Here is a 20837-nt window from a genome sequence, read left to right as displayed (position 1 = left end):
AAGTGTTCTCCACAAAAAATTCAAATTGTGATATTTATATTAGGATTCAATTGAGTAGATTTTGAGTCAAACTTACTAACATATGTTACTAGTGAATTTAAATGTTCTTAACCACAAGGTTTCCTCCAAGGTTAAGCCCACTTCTATTGTAATCCCCTTTGAAAAACCTTTACTAAATGTTGTTTCTTATATTCAAACTCAATGAACCATGTTTCAAGTTTAGTCATTCAAAAGAACCCTCTCTCATGAGAATGAGTGGAACACATAGCACTCATTGTATGTAAGTGGTGCTCACAAAGGTGAAGTACTAGGTCTTCCTAGGAGGTCACTCATCCTAGTACTACTCCATCTCAATATTAAGATGGGGAAGCACCAAGAGAACGGGGAGGGGTGAATTGGTGCAACAATTTTTTATATCTCTTTTTAAATCCAAACCACAAATTATAACTAAGAGAAAAACATTAAGCAAAGAAAGATCCAACACAAGAACATCGTAACACCATGATATGTTATTGACGAAACTTGGAAAGGGAAAACCTTGGTGGGGATGATACCCACAAATATATCACTACTACAGTAATAAGTTGTCATGTTAAAGGATACATGATTAAATGCTTAACTACAAAAAGAGGGGAATGCACTTGCATTCAAACCTATGGCCCAGAGCTCACAACTCTATTACACAATCCAATACATCAAGGTATAAATCTAATAACAATCAAAATGGACTAATAGTCCTATACCAAATTCACTAGTAGCATCACAATTTCTTGTACAGTCACAATTAAGCTCTGATACTAAATGTTATCTTTAAATGCTAGATTTGAATTTACACACAATGTTTTCCAACCATACATCACATCACATATCATCTATATCCATCACAACCAAAAAATTGGTCTTAAATATCATGTCATAACACATTGCCAACTTCCATAATGAAACATATACAATATATAATTCTTCCTCAACTTAAATTACAAAAACATAGTAGGCAAACCAAAAATAGATCTTTTTTCAAAAATGTTGGCTCCATAAAAATGTAACATTAACCAAAGTGTTAATACTGGTTATTCATGCATATCAATGCTTGTTTGGGGCAAGGATTTTCAAAAAACTTGATCTTAAGCAAGACCAATCTCAAGTGAGGATTGTAGATGGGGATGAAGAGAAGGGTTCATGTGTGACTAGGTATGAGTCATATGAGCTCATGGTGATACCTTTTGGGATATTAAATGCACCATAAACATTTTTTACACTCATGAATGATTTGTTTCATAATTTATTGGATAAGTTTATGGCAATGTATTTAGATGACATCTTGGTCTACAACAAGAACCTGAAGGAACACAATAAACATTTGGAAAAGATATGAGATGGATTAAGAGTGAATGTAGTTAATCTATTATAGTGTTCAAATAGAGAAAAAAATTATAGATCTTGATTCACCCCCTCCTTCCCCCCCCTGAGTATCTTGTTTCCTAATAAGACTTCCAAAAATTGGTATTAGAGTAGTGTTCTCTTGAAATAAATCTAACAACTTGAGAGTACAGATCTTGGAGATGGAGGCTTATGAGTTATGAAAGATCATTGAGAATTAGATGATTGAAATTGATATCATACTGCAGTAAAATAAGAGCTAGGAAAATCCTTAAAGAAAATCAAAGATATGACTATTCAACACAATGACACTCCATATAGGGAAGTTGACTCCAAAGAATTTCTTAACAGTGAGAATTCCGGTGATAGTGATGTGACAATAGTAGATCTATTGGTGAAGAACAAAAATGTAAGTGAAAAAGTTAGAGGACTGAAGAGAGAACATGAAATTCAATCAATAAGACTATGTGAGGTGACTGAACAAAAGCAAAATGTTGATGAAGATAGGATCATGTCTCAAGAAGAAAAAAGACAAATGGCTACCAGACTTGAAGAAATGTCATTTGATGTTCAAAAGCTTACAAATAATCAGTTGGACATGATGAATCATTTGTTACTTGCAAATTAGGAGTTGAACATAAAGGACATGGAGATTACAAATTTGAGATCACAGAGTGACCAACTAAGGAATGCATTCAGATCTGAGAAAAAAACTTTTGGAAAGAATGAATAAGCCAAGTGAAGCTATATGATACTTTGAAGAATTGATGATATCACCAAGGTCATGTGGTGATACTTTTGGTCTAGGACACATCAAGCACTCTTCATCTAGTAAGGAAGGAGAGTCATCAAAGAGTGGAGAGGAAAGAAATGTGAAACCCAAAGGAAAACCTACATGTCATCATTAAGGTAAACTTGGACATACAACAAACATTTGTAGAAGCAAGAAAGGTATGAAAAACCCTAAACCTAATTTTAGTGGGAAGTGTTTTAACTGCAAGAAGCAAGGACACCAAGAACATGAATTCAGGTCAAAGGCAAGTTATGCACCTGCTACACCGAGATTTGAAGAAAATTATTATATCTGTAAAAAATATGGAAATAAAGCTCAAGAATGCAAATCCAAAACAAAAACCAACTAGACATCTAAGAGGAAAGTTCAGGCATCTAAGACAAGTAACTCTTACAATTGGGATTACAACACATGGTATAATTGTCATTATTGTGGAGAGTATGGACACATTCCATAAAATTGCATTAAGACACATTTTAGAGGAAATTATAAGAAATGGTTGAATGGAAATCTAGTCTATTTTAGTTGTCTCAAGGTAGGACATGTTAGTAAGAACTGCAAGACCCAAGCACCAACACCAAATAATGAAAACAACAAAAGAAAAGGCAAAATTTGAGATGAATAAATCATGGAAGAAGATAATAGAAGCTGGAGGTAGTGGATCAGATGGAGTTGAGATCACCCAATCCAATGGATCGGGCGATCACACCACATCCAACTAAGAAAAGAAGGTATGCAAGGGACTGTATACTTGAAAGAAACATCATACACCAGTTCCTCACAAGAATTGTGATTAAAAGTCCATATCAACATGAATCAAGATGCACTAGGACAAATCTAAGGGAAGAATTGAGCAATGAAATCAATCACACTATCAAGTGTCGAGGATCAATGATATTGTCTACATTGACTGAGTCAAGTAATAGTGAATGAACATTTGAATAAAAAGGAAGTGCGAACACAATGTGAAGGGTGAGACAATTGTTATGCACCTACCATAGTACAACATATTTATTTGAGACCTAAATGAACAAGATTGAAGGTCTATATCAAATTTTTGAAGTTCATTTTAATTTACCAAGCAATTTCAATGTATAGGCAGTTCAAAGACGATCAAGGCAATTTCAGCAAAAGATCAAGCGAATCACAATGTGCCTAAAGTTTTAGTGCAAAGTTAATTTTGAAGTTGTTGAAGTAAATATGTTGAAACACTAGTTTTGAAATGACATCCACTACATCTGTCTCTGGGAAGGAAATGTTGAAGGAGAGAAATGAATAGACTATGAGGAATGATTAGTGTCCTCCACCAAAATTCAAAGATTACCCTAACATTGTGATGATTGGAGACACATCTGGCACCCTATCATTGATTTCACCAAGAGTCTTAATGGTTCATGATGTGTGATCGTGTCACATGTGTAAAATTATAGAAATTGGAGACTATGAACTACGAGCAACCTATGATAAGTTGTGTGACAATAGATTTCTGAGAGATGAAAATAATATTGTTGTCGAGAAAGGGCTTACCCATGCCCTAGCACTCCCACATGTATTCAAATTAGAAAGGATCAAGATTGTACTGAGTTGAGTACACAATATGAAAATATGGTTAGAAGGTGGACCGATGAAGATAAAACAAGGCAATCATTTGTCAAGTTATTGGTTATCCCACCTTGCACAGACCAAAGACAATGAGGTGTGTCACAAAATACATTGTTGAGTAGTAGACAAATGCTAAGTGGAATGGTCATTGTATGTCAAATGATGGGATTGAAGATCCAATTATTGAGTTTGCAGTGTGTACAATTGCACACAAATTCTATTAGTCGAGCCTACTACACAGTTTTCCTTCTATGGCAGTTGACCTAGATTATAAGATAGTAAAGAAAGATCATAGCTATGATCTAGCCAAGTTGTAATTACAAAAACTATTAGAAAATCTTGGAGCAATAAGGAAGGAGAAGAAAACTTCTTGTAAGTTCAAATCTTTACTTGTTTGTATATTTTCTAGTATAAAATTCATTCCCTATTGTTGGCACAGTTGTATTGGATAGGAGTAGACTAGCTATTGAACAGATAAATGATCTTATTGAATAATTGGGAGAAAAAAATATGAGGCTATCATGGAAAATTATTTTGATGAATTCAAAAATAAGATGAAGAACAGGGTGAGAATACCAAAATCACTGGTAGATCATTATTTTGATGATATATGTTTCATGGTGGATACCAATTTCACCTATGCCTAGGCAGTACTACCAAGAGTTGCATGGCTAAGGCCAATGCAATATGAAGTTAATGTAGATAAAGTTACTACAAAAATTACTACATTTTTACCAAAGGAGATATACAAGAATGTCGAGCCCTTTGACAATTATGAGTCAGCCAACATCAAGACACTTATGCAAACTAAGCTACCCAAGATAGATAGAAAATGAAAGAAGATGATTGAAGATCTTCAAGGAAATTTTGGCATAGGACAACTTTAGATAACTAGAGGAAAAGGTGAGGATGAAGAATCTAATGAAGGGGAAGAAGAAAAAGAGTCAATATGCAAAGAGTTAGTTGTTGCCAAGCCCAAGGCAACCAAACAAAAGAAAGTAATCATTGTTGATTCTAAGGTGAAGGAAGATTTGAATAAAAAAGTGAAGAAAGAAGTCACAAATCTAAAACTCAAGCCAAAGAAGAGAGTGATTAATAGATTCAAGGAAGCTCAATCCTAGATTGCAAAGGCAAAAGGAAGTCCAACAAAGAGGAAGCCAACCAAAGCAACACAGAAAATCATACTTGAGAGGCCAAGAAGAAAATTAGTCATTACACCTAATGAGGAGGAGGAAGATGAAGAAGAAATAGAGTCTAATTATTTGAGAAAACTTCAGATTGTACCTAGACTAACTCTAATGACTATTGATCAGGTATGTGAGAAGTTTAGAGAATTAGCTAGTATGGAAGTTTTTAAGAAAGTTAGTTATGATTCTTTAAATAAATATGATAAAGAGAAGCTTGAAAAAGCTATGATGTATATGATGATAAAATTTAGGTGTACACCTATAAAATTAGGTGAAGGCATTCCTAAAGACTTGTATAATAAATTAGATGCTAAATGGTAGTGGTCATTATCCACTAAAAGACAAATAAGGGAGACTACTTTAGCACAAACAATGCCTGACCTAGGGTAGACACATATGTCTATAGCCCTAAAAGATTTTGTAAAGAAATTTGTACCTAAAGAGAGGGCATACAAAATTTTGAAGAATAAAGCTCATGAAGTTGAAAAAGAGAGTGTTATTATATGGAAGAAAGCATTTGGATTGCTAGTTCCATCGGTTGAGGAAGAGAAAGTGGAAGAAGGAAGAGATGTTGTAGAGTTAGAAGAAAAAGATGATGAAGAATAAATTAAAAAATTAGAAGTGAGACAATTTATAGAGGGGAGTGAACAATAGGATGTTGTCACTATTAAGGACATTCTTGATCATCACCACCGAATCAAAATGTATTAACTGAGGAAATTTTGAAAAATTCTCAATCAAATACCTCAAATACCTTTCTACCTAACACCAATCCAATTAAACTACAAATACGAGAATTTCCACATATTGAAAGTGCACAAACTGATGGTAATCAAGTTACATCAATTACAGTTATTTCTAACATGAGTATCAAGTAGCAAGGTAGGAAAATTATCGTGTTTCCACAATTCACCCATATCACAGATGGTAAAATAGATGAGAAAGAAGCAGAAGAGGAGAAAGAGTAGGCAGAAGAGGAGAAAGAGTTGACAAAACTAGAGAAACAAAAAGAACAAGAGGCTATTCAAGCTCGTATATAACTATTGAGTTTTGTGCCAATAGATACATTAACTATTACACTTGTACAACAAGTTATATCAATTCCATAGGAGCCCAACTAGGCACTTGGACCGAGTACAAAGGGAAAACAACTGCAGATATCACTACCTAGTGATAGTACCCCTCACCCACATAAGGTTGATACACCAAAGGAGACAAAAATTTTGGCTGAGGTCATCACATTTCCCATGTATAACCTAAACAATATAACTCTAGAGTAGATGCAAAATTTACAAACTTTGTTGAGTCGCAAGACAAAACAAGAGCAAATGAGGAGAGAGCACAAGAAAAAGCAGACATTACATGATATTAAGGATATTTTTGTTCATGCTTTTGAGATTCATGATGTTAATGAGAAACATCAAATTTTGGATCAACTAGTGTATGTAGTTGATAAGGTACAAATAGAGGATATAGGAGTGATAAATTGTTAAGATGGTCTGAGAAGATATTTGAGCACAAAGTTTTGGAGGTCTCAGTTAAAGTTGCAATCAGGTAGGTTGAGCTTTTGGTGCAGGGCACCCTTGTGTCAAGGGGGTCATCTAAATGAAGTTCAATGCTTTATGATAGGTTTAGGTCATGTTAGTGATTTTTGGTCCACTTGTAAGGGTTTTAGGCCAGTTGGTGTTTTATAAACCAATGGCTTTTCACCTATAGGACCCTTAGGCTTAGGTTCATGCCAATGGCATCTAGGTCTTTGATTATGCATATTTACATTCTAGGAGTGTAGGCTAGGAGTTAGTCTCAATTTTTGTTAATAAGAGCACTTTTCGTACATAGTTTCTAAAAAATGCATTAATGTTGCAAAAAATGTTGTAATGCAACATTTTGACAACTTTGCAAAAAGTTGTCAATAGTTGCAAAGTGGAAAAACTGAATTTAGTTAGGAAGTTCAATTGTTCCTGCAATCCAAGGTAGTTGGATCAAGCAGGAAGTTTTTAAAATCATTTGTGAACCTATCATAAGGCAGAGTTCAATCAATTGTACGAGATTTTTTTTTTATATCAATAAAAGATTTCTCTATTTTCTCTCTAATTTTACTATTGTAGACAATTTTTTTGTACTTGTAGGAAGTGGCACGAGTCCAAGAGTCTCATGAACATGTAGTGCTTTGAGTCCTCTCTTGAATGCATCAAGTTTGAGGGAATTTGATTCAATTTTGAGCGAGATCTTGACGTTTTATTTTGATTGGGTTAGAAACCCTCACCAAACTAGGGTTTTATACAAATGGACGTGTATCTCTCACACTAACTGGTCAATTTGTCTAAAATTATGGTATTGTATAGTTCAATGAGTTTAGTAATGGATTTGAGGAGGAGAGACTCAGAGAAAGCGGTTTGTTATTTTTAATCCCTTGCCCTAGGGCAAATAGTCAGGTTGTTTGGCCTAGAAATAGTCTAATTTGAACTCACAGACCAAAATGCGAGGATTCAATCACTCAAATTGGATAGAGAAAGTCATGAGGTGTTTGTAAGGTACTCCCACATTAACCTTTTGGCTTATGTACCCATTTTGTTAGGATTTCTTTACAATCAAGCCAATACAGGCCTACTAGGATTGCATATGTATTGAATACTTTCATCATGCTAGAGTAAGTTTTTTGTTGTTGATGTTGGGAAGGTTATCAAGTGTTTAAAATCCATTGAATCACCATTGTTTGACTGGTCAAGGATTAGGAGTTTGTGTTTACCAACAAAAATCAATAGAGTCATTGATTGGTAAGACTATCAAATATAATACTGTCTGTTTGGTGATAGTAAGAAGTTTGTTGTTGTCTATGAGTTAATAGTCAAATCAAGACACAGTTTAGAAGATCAATAAACATTCCCTTATGTCAGAGAGATGGCTTGAAATATTCCAAGGATGCTATCAGACCAATGAAGTACAATTATTGTAAAGTCTGTCACATCCTAATAGTGACTGTTTGGGAGTTGTTTATGGTGAACAGAAAAAAGAACTAGGTTGGTTCTTTATGAGTTCAAAGAGTTAGTAGAGATAGAGCCTTAAATAGTATAGAGGCTGACCATGACTTGGGTGTTTTCATAGTTTGTATTAGTCTTTGAAAATTACAGTTTTGTATGTCTATCACAGTGACTGTTATAATGCAATTTGTGTGGGGTAGTAAGTAAGTCTACATTAATTGTCTATGAGCCCAGTTTTCTTTAAGCAGAGTTGATGATCATAGGGATTTGTCAAGGGTAAGACACATAGAAGCCCTCAAAACACCCTTGAACAATGAATTAAGGTGTGTTGGGAATAGTATCCTAAAGCACCAAGCAGGATCAAATTTTCTTTGTTGCAGTGCCATTAAGAGATTGTAAGATCATTGATTTCTTGTAGATTCCTTGAAGGATAGAAGGACTACAAGTTGAGACAAGTACAAAGACTACAAAAGAAGTACAAGATGCATTGAAGTTGCTTCCATTGCCACTTTGCATTATCTTTCTAACCTAGTAATGAGTTTAGAAGGAATTTTGACATTAATTCATTCTTTATATATGAAAGTTTATAATGTTAATTTCTTCACATTGGAGAATCAACACTCTTGATAAAATACATGCATATATGAAGACTTGTACTATTTCTTTGAGCAAGAATGCAGTTCAAGCTCACATTATTATAATAAATTGGCATATGATTAGGGAAGATTATCCGAGTTGATGGATAAGGACAATAGCATTAGAAAAACTTTGATTTCAATTCAATTCATGCTATTACCTCATTTAGAAACAATTCAGAAGGAATTATCTTTGTCTTAGAATCTAAAAAGGAGAGATCCACATCTCTCAACAACAAAAGACCTAATTGATCTAGCTACTTATCCACTACAATATTTGGGGTCAAATTGTGACGAAAATTTGAGAGAGCAGTGTAATTTGTGGTGATTTCCATATTTTTTAAAGAATTTTCCCCAATGTCATCGTAATATTGACATTGGCATCATAATTGCAATGCCCATGTGAGTATAAACAAAAAAAAATATGACATAAATTATTTCCCATTTGTTTTGATTGTGGAGAGTTGCACACGAAAGAGGGTGGAGAGCTCCAAACAAGAGTGGAGAGCCATGAATGTTGTCATGCCCTTATGATCAATGCATTTATTTGTTGTGATCTCTACATTTTGTTTTTTTGTACTTGCTATATGATTTTGTTGCTATGATCTCTGCATTTCATTGTTGTTCCCTTGCTCTACAATTTCATTGTTGTGCCCTTGCTCTACAATTTTATTGTCTTGCCCTTGATTATGTATGTATATATACACATACATATACATAAAGAGAATCTTCTCCAATCACTTTTTGGGGAAATATAAAAAGATACATGTTTAGAAGGAAAAGAAAAGAAAATTTACATAGGTACCTATTCTCCCATTGAAGAAAATCACAAAGAAAGGGCATAAAGTGTTGACAATTGGCTAATGAAGATATGTAAATATTGTCATTTATGGAAACACATGATGTACATGCTTATAGGAAACCTCAGAAATGAAGATACTTAGCTTCTGGTACTCAAAAAATTGTCTAAGTATGAATTTGGTATACAACAATGTATTGTTTTGTGTGTAACTTGTCACTGATGTCATATTATGACTATCAAAGTTAGATGAAGATTGTATACATGTTGATAATGATGTGTATAACCTCAAAAGTTAGTATAGATTGTACAAAAAAGAGGTATTCATGTTTCACCAACGAAACATGACAACAGAATCAAAGGAAAGGAATTATTTTGTTTACAAAATAATTACTTGACCAATTAGGACCAACATCCTAGATGTTTACTCTAAGTTGGAAAAGTGTATTATGGTCTTAGCCAACCTAGTAGAAATTTCTATAAAGGAATGGTATTTATGCAAAGGACATCTTCCAAATTCAAGTGTGTGATCTTGAGAAGATATATGTTGTGTTCAGCAATTGTATGCGAAATTTTGTGAAAGTGATATATGTGAAGTTTTGTAAAGCTATTTTGTGATCTGAGATCATGCTGAAGATTAGAGATTAGACAAGAAAGAAGTTACATAACCTATTCCACAAGTCTAATTATTTGTTTAGGTAGTGAGCTCTTCTTGTAATTGGAAGTGCATGTTTGGGCAGTGGGCTCATCTTGCATCTATTGTACCACAACTCCTAATAGTGTTGGAATATCCTAATAAGGATTCAAAGTCTATCCTCTAATAAGGAACTTATATATCAGTATATTATCTAGTGGGTATCATCCCCACCAGGGTTTTCCCTTGGCCAGGGTTTCCTTAGTTAAAAAAAATGGTGTTATTAGTTATCTTTGTGCATGGTTATTGTTACTGTTCAACATTATTTTATTACTTTTTTATGTATGGTTTAAAGTAACAAGTAATATCTAGTTGGCGACTAAAGTTTGTAGATTATTGATTCACCCTCGCCCCCCCAGTAATTCATATTTCTAACACAAAGATCACAAGGGCATGACATGAAAATGAAATCGTAGAGCAAGGGCATGGAGATCACAAGGGCATGACAATGAAATGTAGAGATCACAAGTGAGTGACAATGAAATGCAGCGATCACAAGGAGCACAACAACAAAATCCTAGATCTCCATTGATCTCCACCAAGAGTAGGACAATGAAATGAAGAGATCATAAGGGCACAAAAATGAAATGTAGTGATGACAAGGGCTTGGCAATGCAATCTCCACCAATGTTTAGAGCTTAGAGATCTCTACCAACATTTAGAGCTCTCCACCCTCATTTAGAGCTCTCCACCCTCTTTCACGTGCAGCTCTCCATAATCAAAATAAAATGGGGAATGATTTATGTCATGTTTTATTTTTATTTTATATATATATATATATAATTAGCTTCATATTATGTTGTAACTCTGGCATAGGTGTTTGATCCTTGATATCTTTCATTTTGGCATTTCAACATTCAAGTTTCCTCTTCATTATATGTTTGGTTTATCAATGATTTCCTCCAGTTCGATTACATTGCATCTCAACTAGCTGCTCCAATGATGCAATCACCGATCTAACTCCAAATTATGCAAGCACTTGTTGTTTTACAGAATCTAGATAGATACTAAGAGTTCCAAAGACATAAACCTAAAGACCACCACGCGTGCATCCACTTGAGGGAAAAATTGGATGTCATGTTCTTGTGCATATATTCCAATCACTTCCTTCAAACTCAACTGAGGTGCACCCATGGAATTATTTAGGTGAATCCCACTACCGATGGAAGTTGAGGCTTGTTTTTGTTAAAGTGCCTCAAATTGGCACTACTCCATCACCCTAAGATAGCTTATATTCTCTCTAGCCCCAAGTTGTTCCATAGTTGTACCCTCTATAGCTTGATTTATCATTTCAAGGGTTATATTTAGCTAACTTCTTATCCTCTCATTAGCAAGAAACTTAGGGAAAAATAGACCTTTCTACCCTAAAAACCACTTTGTTACTTCATTAAAATTAGGACTTGAACAAGGACAATCATAAAAACTCGCTATCACTTTGGAAAAAATGTTGCCTCCAACATTGCAACCATATGATAAATGGGAATAGTATATGCCCAAGCCATAACCTAGTTAAATTGGTCTAGTTTTTTATTAGTTGGGTTGATTACAAATTCCTATAGAACTGTCATCAGATTAATTATGATAAAATGAACAATCAATTGTTACCAGCTAGTAGGATCAAATAAAATTTTCCAAGGTGATAAAATTGCATATGCAAATGCATCACTTGCATGCCAGGCATGAATCACATTCCCCAATTTATAAAAAATGGTTGTATATAAAGGCTCCATATGTTGGCCCAACAATGGAAGCCAAGGATGTAACCATGCATGTATTGGCATAGTCTCCTTGTGAGGATCCCAAGTATCTACTGTTGCTGTTAATTTGGGCATCACCATATGATCCAAAATGTTATGAAGAATTGAAGCCGATAGTAATTTCTGCCATTTCTCTAGAAAATGTTGCATAGGTTTAGGGTCCCTTGGCTGCTAGGAATTTGTAGCATAGGTTTAGGGTAGTAGCTCCTTACACTCAACTCTTCATTGAAGTTATTGTCGCTGCCACAATGATGGTGAAGTGGTTCCCAACCTTGAAACACTCTTATAAGCAATGGAAAAGCAAATACAGATGCAATGCATATATTATTATTATTTATGTATATCTATGTATGTATATGCATATATGTATATATACATACATACACACACATATGTGTGTCTATGTATGTATATATACATTAAGATCTTGGCAAAATAGAAGAATTGATCCAATTGCATACATATTCCAGAATCCAAATAATAAAACAATAAAACTCACTCAACCCGTGCTAAGTGACATACCCCAAGATCCTGCACAAAAATAATGTAGACTAGGAAAAATGGGTAGAGTTCGCAAGAAATTTTACAAAAACATATCATAGTAGGAACAATCAGTTGTTCCTAGCTAGCATGATCAAATATAGTTTTCCAAGGTGGTAAAATTCCATATGCAAATGTATGTATGTATTTATGTATGTATGTGTATATGTATGTATGTATGTACGTATGTATGTGTGTGTGTGTGTGTGTGTGTGTGTGTATATATGTAAGTACGTATGAATGTATGTATGCATGTACACACACACACACACACACACACACACACACACACACATATATATATATGTGTGTGTATATATACACACACATATGTGTGTGTCTATGCATGTATGTATGTATATATACAGAGAGATCTTGTGGATTGTGAAGATTAGTGGAGATCTAAGATTTTGTTGTTGTGCCCTTGTGATCTCTGTATATGTATGTATGTATGTATATACATATATATACATTTGTATTTGTATATATGTGTATATATACAAACATACACACATATGTGTGTGTCTATGTATGTATGTATATAAACAATGAGATCTTGATAGAACAAAAAAAAAAAAAAAACTCACTTAACATATAGCATGGCCACAGATGCAATGACAATGCCTATTGGTAAGTAGAATCTTCTTTTTCTCTCTAATTTTTCATGTGTTTATTTCAATTGAATTGCTATTTCTTAGGGGGTATTTTTTAATATTGGATTCATTTTATACAGGATGTGATGAGGACATTCTTGGATCTACCCATGTTAGATGTATAGGAATCACTAAAGAATTGTGACGAATTTCTTGTGAGCAATGAAGATGGACTTTTCTTGAGAGTAGCAACAAGAAATGAGGACATTCCAGGTACTTTAAAGATTGATCATTTCTTAATGATTTTAGATGTTAACAGGGAATCTAGATGTTAGGGGGTGTGGCCAAATGAGCTTCTACTTTCACATGCTTGGACCTAATTAAAAGATAATATTAATTTATTGTCAAAACTAAGTGAAGATCAACATTAACCTATGATTTCATGACAACTAACTGTGTGAATCTCCTGGTTTTAGGCAATGCAGAAGGACACCATAGTTCACATGCAATCTCAATTCATATGCATATGACATCAAGTGGAGCTAAAAAAACCCAACAAGTTTGTATTTTTGTTAGAGGTTTCCATAGACCTATTAAAAAAATGTAAATGTGGTGGGTTTTTTCATCTCCCTCTATTGTCTATGCATATAAAATGCAATTGCACATGCATTCTCAATTCAAAATGGCACTCAAGAGTTTATCAAATCAATGGTATGATGTTAACGTAAAATTTATTAATAGAATAAATGAATTTTATTAATTAATGAATAAATTTTAGATGTTAATGGGGAATTTAAATGTTCACAGCGGGGTGAGGTGGGGCCAAATGAGCTTCCACCTTCACATGGTTGGCTCTAATTAGTAGAGAATATTAAACTATTCTCAAAACCAAGCAAAGTTCAATAGTTAACCTATGATTGCATCACAACTAATTGTGTGAATCTATTGTTATTCCTTGGACTCATTTTACTTCCTAAATTATCAAAGTAAACATAAGAAATATTTTAGAGCTCATTATAACAGGAGAAGCTGGGTGTCCTATCCATGATTATTAAAGCCATAAAAAGAAGGCATTGACTTCACTAGTTGAGAAGGAATATCTTGAGACCAAATATAGAACTGTGCCATGAATAATACATTCATACAAGAAGGCATTGAGTTCACCTTGATAACTTTCTTTAGAGACCAAAGATGGTATGGAATTTTTCCATTTGCAATGTCCCTGCCCATGTCCCTCAAGTGATTGTGCATTCTTATTTGACCATCTTCATCCTCATCAACAAGACATCTTTTGAAAAGAGTTCTCCAACCAAGTGTTCCATAAAACTCAGTATCCCATGCTGCAATGGCCACACTTCTTCTTTCTCCAATGAAGAAACATGTTGCATCCAAGAACATCTCCTTCTCTTGCTTCCCTAGAGCATCATACTGACTTTGAGCCTATATGTGATGTCCTCGTGGGGAATCTAGGAATACTTATTCAATGTTTGCTGCCAATTTTTTTAAAAATAATTTAGCAAGTTGTTGCAATTACGATGACCTATTCCGATGGATAGTTGTCACTCGCACAACATTGTTTTCACATACCTATCACTCTTCTGATGGCCTACTATAATGTCCCCACTTCCAAGCTAGAGTCAAATGTTATACCCTATAATAAATAGTTAGTACAATATCAAAATTTGCATGTGAAACATATCAGAAATATTGAACTAGTAAATATTAATTTAAAATTATACCCCAACTAACCCTTCTAATCCTTCGGAAGAGATCTTCCTCAAACCATCTAACCCTTTGATGAGAACTACATCTTGATTAGATGATTATCATTAAAAGAGAATTGTCCTTAGTCCTCTTTGGGATCTTCGGAAACATTAATAGGTAGAGATCCCACCTATACTAACTCTCTTGTCTCTGACATATGCATATGTTTGACCACTAATATATATTGCCTCTAATGGATACTCTAAAGATCCCTCTATGGATCCCAATTTGGAAATCCAACATTCAACTTAGAATGCCCTCTAGACCTTGAGTTCTCCTTTAGAAAAACTCGATGCTCTAAATGAATGCCCTCTATTCTATGAGTTCTCTATTAGAAAAACTTGACATCTATAATTGGACGCCCTTTACCAATATTAACTTGGTTGTTCTTATCCAGCATAATTCTTATTCCTCCATCCCTTTTTTAGTTTTACTTTTACCCTATAGCTATTATGTTTCTTTTAATTCTCATTTCTTCCAAATATTTTATAAGCCTGTGATTATCATAGTCATAATAAAGTGTTTACAAACTACTACTTGCTATGATCTCTTTATGACATATGTTATAAAGGATTTTTGTTGCTCCATAGGAATTCAATGTTTGCCTTCTCTCAATTTAATACTATGAATGATGTTTTTATTGTTTCTGATAATGCTCTAACTTTTCGACGCATTTGTTGATTAATACCTTGTATACCTTTGTCTCTCCAATTGTGATTACCATTGATTTACGAGGTATCATATATTTTTTTTCTTCTATCTTCACCATTTGTCTACTATATGGTATTCGTGGTCTATTTATTATATATTTCATTCCTTACTCCTGCTTTACAGGGTGGCATTCATACTATTAACGTAGTTGTCCACACCATTAGGTGTCTTTATCATCCTTCTTTTCTCCTTTATCCATGGTGGCAAGAGATATCGGCTTACTCCATATATTGTTTGTTTCCTTCTCTATTATTTTTTATGTGGTATCGCTAGAATTGTTACTTCTCTTATTCTATTGCCTTCTTGGAGGTAGTTGTATTTATTCTAGATTACATCTAAAGTATGTTAGATAGTCTGAAGGTCCACGTTATGTTTTTTCTAAGAATGTGTGTAATTTGAGTCTGTTGGCATCTGTATGTTAGTTTGTGCTTTCCATATTCATTATCCACATTGACGATAATAGGGCTATGGCTCTATCAATATTTTATGAATTCTAGTCTTATGTAGTTGATGTTTGTCTTCTTATATTCCTAAACTCTACATACAATCGTTGACTTGTATATTGAAGTCAATGTTTGATTAGTCTTTCATCGTGATTCAACATTTGTTTCTTCCCCTATTACATTGTGCATAGGGGCCTCTTCATATCCATCCTTACTTTGTATAACATTATCTGCACCATTTTAGGATATACATTTACTATTCATTATCTCTGCTCATATTATGTTCTCCCTCCTCCCCCTAAATCATATACTTTTGTGTCTTATTATATCTCAGGAAAAGACATGTTCTTTGAATCACATCCCTGTTAATATAATATATGTCAGCATTGATTCTTTAGTTGATAATCATATATTTATGAAGTACTAGGATAAGTCATTTGGTTTCTATGATTAATAATGCATCATTGTTAAGAAGGTGGTGACCATTCTTAATCTCATGTGGGACATTAGGTTCTAAACAAATGTCTTTTGATAACACATAGTTTTGATTTATCTATTGTATTGTAGAATTAAACTTTTTGAAAACCAAATCATAGTCTTAGGGGGAATTCTATTTTTGAATTTTATGGATTGCTAAGTCATGACAAAGTGTTTTTGCCACTAATTTCAAGGGGGGGGGGGGGGGGGGGGGGGAATGTTGATCTCTGAGCCTTGGTGCCTATTAGTGTCCAATACTTAGTGATTTTCTAGGTAGCGTTGGTTGGTCATCACTACGACCAAGCCATCCAGAGAAGGTCAAGCTATAAGGACTTGTTTATATATCATTACATGCCAAGCAAGTCAGAGGTTGCCAACCACCCCAATAGAGACTGAGCCAGTATACATGCCATGTAAAACAATGAAGACTGAGCAATGTAAAGTTAACTTATGTCGAGCCTATCAAAGTTGAGAGCCAACATAAATGTTAGTTATGAATGAGTTTCAGAACATTCAATTGCCGAGTGAACCAATTTTGGCATAAGTGTTTATAATGACACAAACACTTATGTAAAACATTTTAGCCAACTTCTATATGACATTTAAGAATTGTAGAGATAGTCAAGGACAAAATTATGCATTCAGTCAGAAGACACGAATCTCAAGACAAGTAGATTAACCAATTAGAAAATCAAAAGGGTTAAATGGTAAAAGGATGAAATATGGATCATTGATTATGATCAAAAACTTTCTAAAATTATCTATTTAAGAAGGGATCTAACCCTAAATCATTATGAGAGAATAATTGAGTAAGATGAAAGTGTGAAGGTGTGAACAAGCTAAGGACGAAGCAATGAAGGCTAAGTTTGATAAGGAGATTAGAGAGGGCAACCTAGCAGTGAAGGACATAACAGTGCATATTAGATAAGGAAATAATATTTAGATATTGAAGAGAGAAGATTCGTAAATAGCTTTGTGACACTACAACATTTGGGGTCAAATTGCAACGGTAATTTGTGTGTGATTTTTATGTTTTTTTTTGCAAGTGTCCCCAACGCCATGGTAATACCGATGATGTCATTGCTATTGCAACACTCATGTGATTATAAACAAATATATATATATATATATATATATATATAGTCATTTTTCCCAAATGTGGTTGCATGTGCAAAGAGGAGCTAGGGAAAAGTTCAGCTAGGGAAAACTTGAGCTAGAAGGTTGCATTTGTGCTACAACTTAGTGCCGTGAGGAATTCATCTAGAAAAGATTAGTGTCACAAATTCTGCTACTCAAATTTGACCTGAGTTTTCTTAGGGCATAGTTGGCAGTGTTTTGTACCAACTTTTTGTGGTTTCAAATGGTACACATACTATTCTTGCACAATTTTTGTGTCAATCTTGAATAAGCATGGGTTGATTGTATGAGATGAAGGAATAATTCTAGGCATGGACGACATGACTTCCTTCTACTTCTCTCTGTAGGTGTACATGTGTATCATAGGAGTGATTTCTAGGAGTGTTTATGAATATTCCTTAAATATAAAAGATAGTGTTAGCTTATCAAATAAATTGCATCAACATAGTCATTTTTGTGGGAAGTGCTCCAACTTATATTGGAAAAGGAGCTTGTGGATACAAGTTCTTTAGCTTTATATACAACAACATGTAAGAAAGCAGTTTAACTTTAAACTTATGATCAATCATGAGGAAGATTCCACCATTTGTGCAAATTATAGTGTGTTGTGATGTCCATAACTGGTTTTGGATGTTATGTGATGGTCTATTTTGGTTTTAACCTATAAAGATGCATGAGTAGTGTTGCAGCTGCACAAGTTTGGCTTACAGTTGTGGTAGGCAGTCGATTTTCTCTATTTTCTTTTCATTTTTTAGAATTCATGTTTAGTACATGAATAATCTTCGATAGCTTCTATATGTTGTCCTCCTAAGTATGAAACTACAATAGTGTAGCTTGCCTTGTAGCTTGTTAAATAGGGCATATTGGTTGAGAAGTGATATACATAGAGAAACACCTGTGCTCAAGCTTACACTAGTAGATTTAACCCTCAAATTTCAACCAAAAAATCTAAATGGCTTGGTTGGTCATCATTATAAAGGAAACTTTTGTTTTTTTTTTTAATACATGCTCACATTGGTCACAATTGAGACCAATTATTTTTCTTTTGTCTTGGTCTCAATTGTGACCAACACGACAACATAAAGATAAAAAAAAAGAAAGTGGCATTTCATTGGAGCATTTCAGTTGAGTGCGGCAAGTTAGCTGAGTGAATTTCACTTCACTTGAGTGCCATACCAGTTGAGCATCATTCTGTGGATAATTGAGGATTTCAAGCACATTCTTCATCCTTGGAGCATTTGGAAACCCATCTAGTACAGCCCTAAACTAGAACTGTTGGCCATCATTCGAGCATACACACACGAACTTACCTAGCTTCACATCACAATTAGTGTATAGGTGAATAGGTGAGTTACGTTGATACCTTCTTGTTTAAAAAATGATTGATTGGGGGAAGGCGTAGTTTGAAGAATCCCTAGTTATGATGATATAGAATGTTGGTGCATTAACTTTCTCAAATTCATTTCCTTCACCCTTAGTATAAATTTGGGATTAGTTTCCTTCATTTCAATTTGTTGTGCTGAGAGTTTTTTGTCCAAATCTAGTTTGCCAAATAGCTTTCATGTCTTAACTCTTATGTGCCAATAAAAGTTTTAAAACTCTAAATTAACATGAATGCCAACATTTCAAACCCTTGGCATCTATGTAGTGGACTTAATCAACTATAACCTACCGGAGGGATGAAATAACATTTTTTTTACACATTGAATAATGTAAGTGACTCTGCCACTGTCCAAAGTTTTTTTTCCATTTTGCTCCAACATCGTTCATTTGCCCCAGTTGTGAGTGTATAAAACTTGCCTGCCAACAGTTTAGTCCATGAGATGATTAAGCATTGACAAGAGCCATTTCAATTAGTAAAGCAGATGAAAATATAAGTGAATCAGTAGAGCATACGAAAAATTTATCCCCTTTTTGTGTACACCATATTATAGCAAAAAACAAATGGTATAAAGGGAGTATAATTAATGTGTTACCAGTTCTCACAGGATCAAACATGGTTGCATTAAAATCTAAATGTGGGCTTGATAGACAAAACTGGCAAGTTTTAACCCAAACAAAAAGTTTTCCTATATGTTTTCCATATTACCTCTGTTACACAAAGATTGTACTGAAATCACAATCTATTTGTTTTTGTATAGCAGCAAAAACCATACAAAGGAGGGTATCTATGTAGTGCTCAGAGGAATGGAAAACCATCTACTGGTTTAAATAGCATAAAAGATTCTTTAGAAAGGTAGGTACAGACAATTTGTGGAAAAATATATTCATTTAGTTTTTTTTGGTTTTAATTTCAATTTGGAAGTTAGTTTTAGTGGTTTGAAACTCTGTATCTGATACTTGTAGTCATTGAAAATTTGGTTGCTATACATATATATACATAATACATATACATTAACAAAGAGTTTATTGAAATTTTTATTACTCCTATCCAGTTGCTTTCATGTGAAAATTTCAATTCAGTTCTAACCTTATGCAAAAGTGTTCTATAATGTATATGATGATTACCTTATCTTATGAACATTTGAAATTTCTTATAATTTTCCTTGTTTTCTTAATTACAATCTTCTACATACTGAAAACTCAAAAAAGTCATGCATCCCTCGTTGTCCCTGTCCCTCAAATTTGGTGGAAAATAATTTATAAACCCTAATTAATTTTTATATAATGAATTCTAAGGAAAAAGAATAGTCTTAAATGCAAGGGATAAAATTAATTAAACAACTATTTGCATGATGTTTTGGAAAAAAACCATTGCAAAGGAAATTATGAGTACATACCATTCCCAATAGCCACAGTTCCAAGGGCATGCCATGTGTAGTTGGGCACCTTGGCAACAAACTCAAATATGTAGTAGTTCTTTCCCTCAGCTATGTGTTGCATCATAGCATTATAATGCCATTTGTGAGCTGCATCATAGTATTATAATGTTAAAAATAGTATGGCAGTATCATGATGTCAAAGATTAAATAATGAGTTTCTGGGTGGCATATATTTTAGGGTGTATTTATTTCAGTGTTTCCAAAGGCACCATTCCTTACAATCAGAATCCTTCATTATTTTTTGTAAGAAATGAACTTTGATAATGGGTATATTATATTAATACGATTGAAAAATCACTCGATGAAAAAATTTATAAGACAAAATATGAGAGAATGAATTGAGAATCAAAGTGCATGGTAGAAACAAAATATAGCACAAACTCCAAGTTGCAGTAAGCATAAAAGGCAAGAATTTGAAATCTAAGACTAAAACAAATCCCACATGCTATAAGAATAACTTTTCATTGACATTTATGGAAGATGTTAAAATCCATCTCATAATACTTGAGAGAAGAAAACAAT

The sequence above is a fragment of the Cupressus sempervirens genome, chromosome 7 (assembly GCF_028749045.1).
Source record: "Cupressus sempervirens isolate cs-2001-9-10 chromosome 7, ASM2874904v1, whole genome shotgun sequence".
In the NCBI taxonomy this organism is placed as follows: Eukaryota; Viridiplantae; Streptophyta; class Pinopsida; order Cupressales; family Cupressaceae; genus Cupressus; species Cupressus sempervirens.
Note: the sequence above shows the minus strand (reverse complement) of the source record.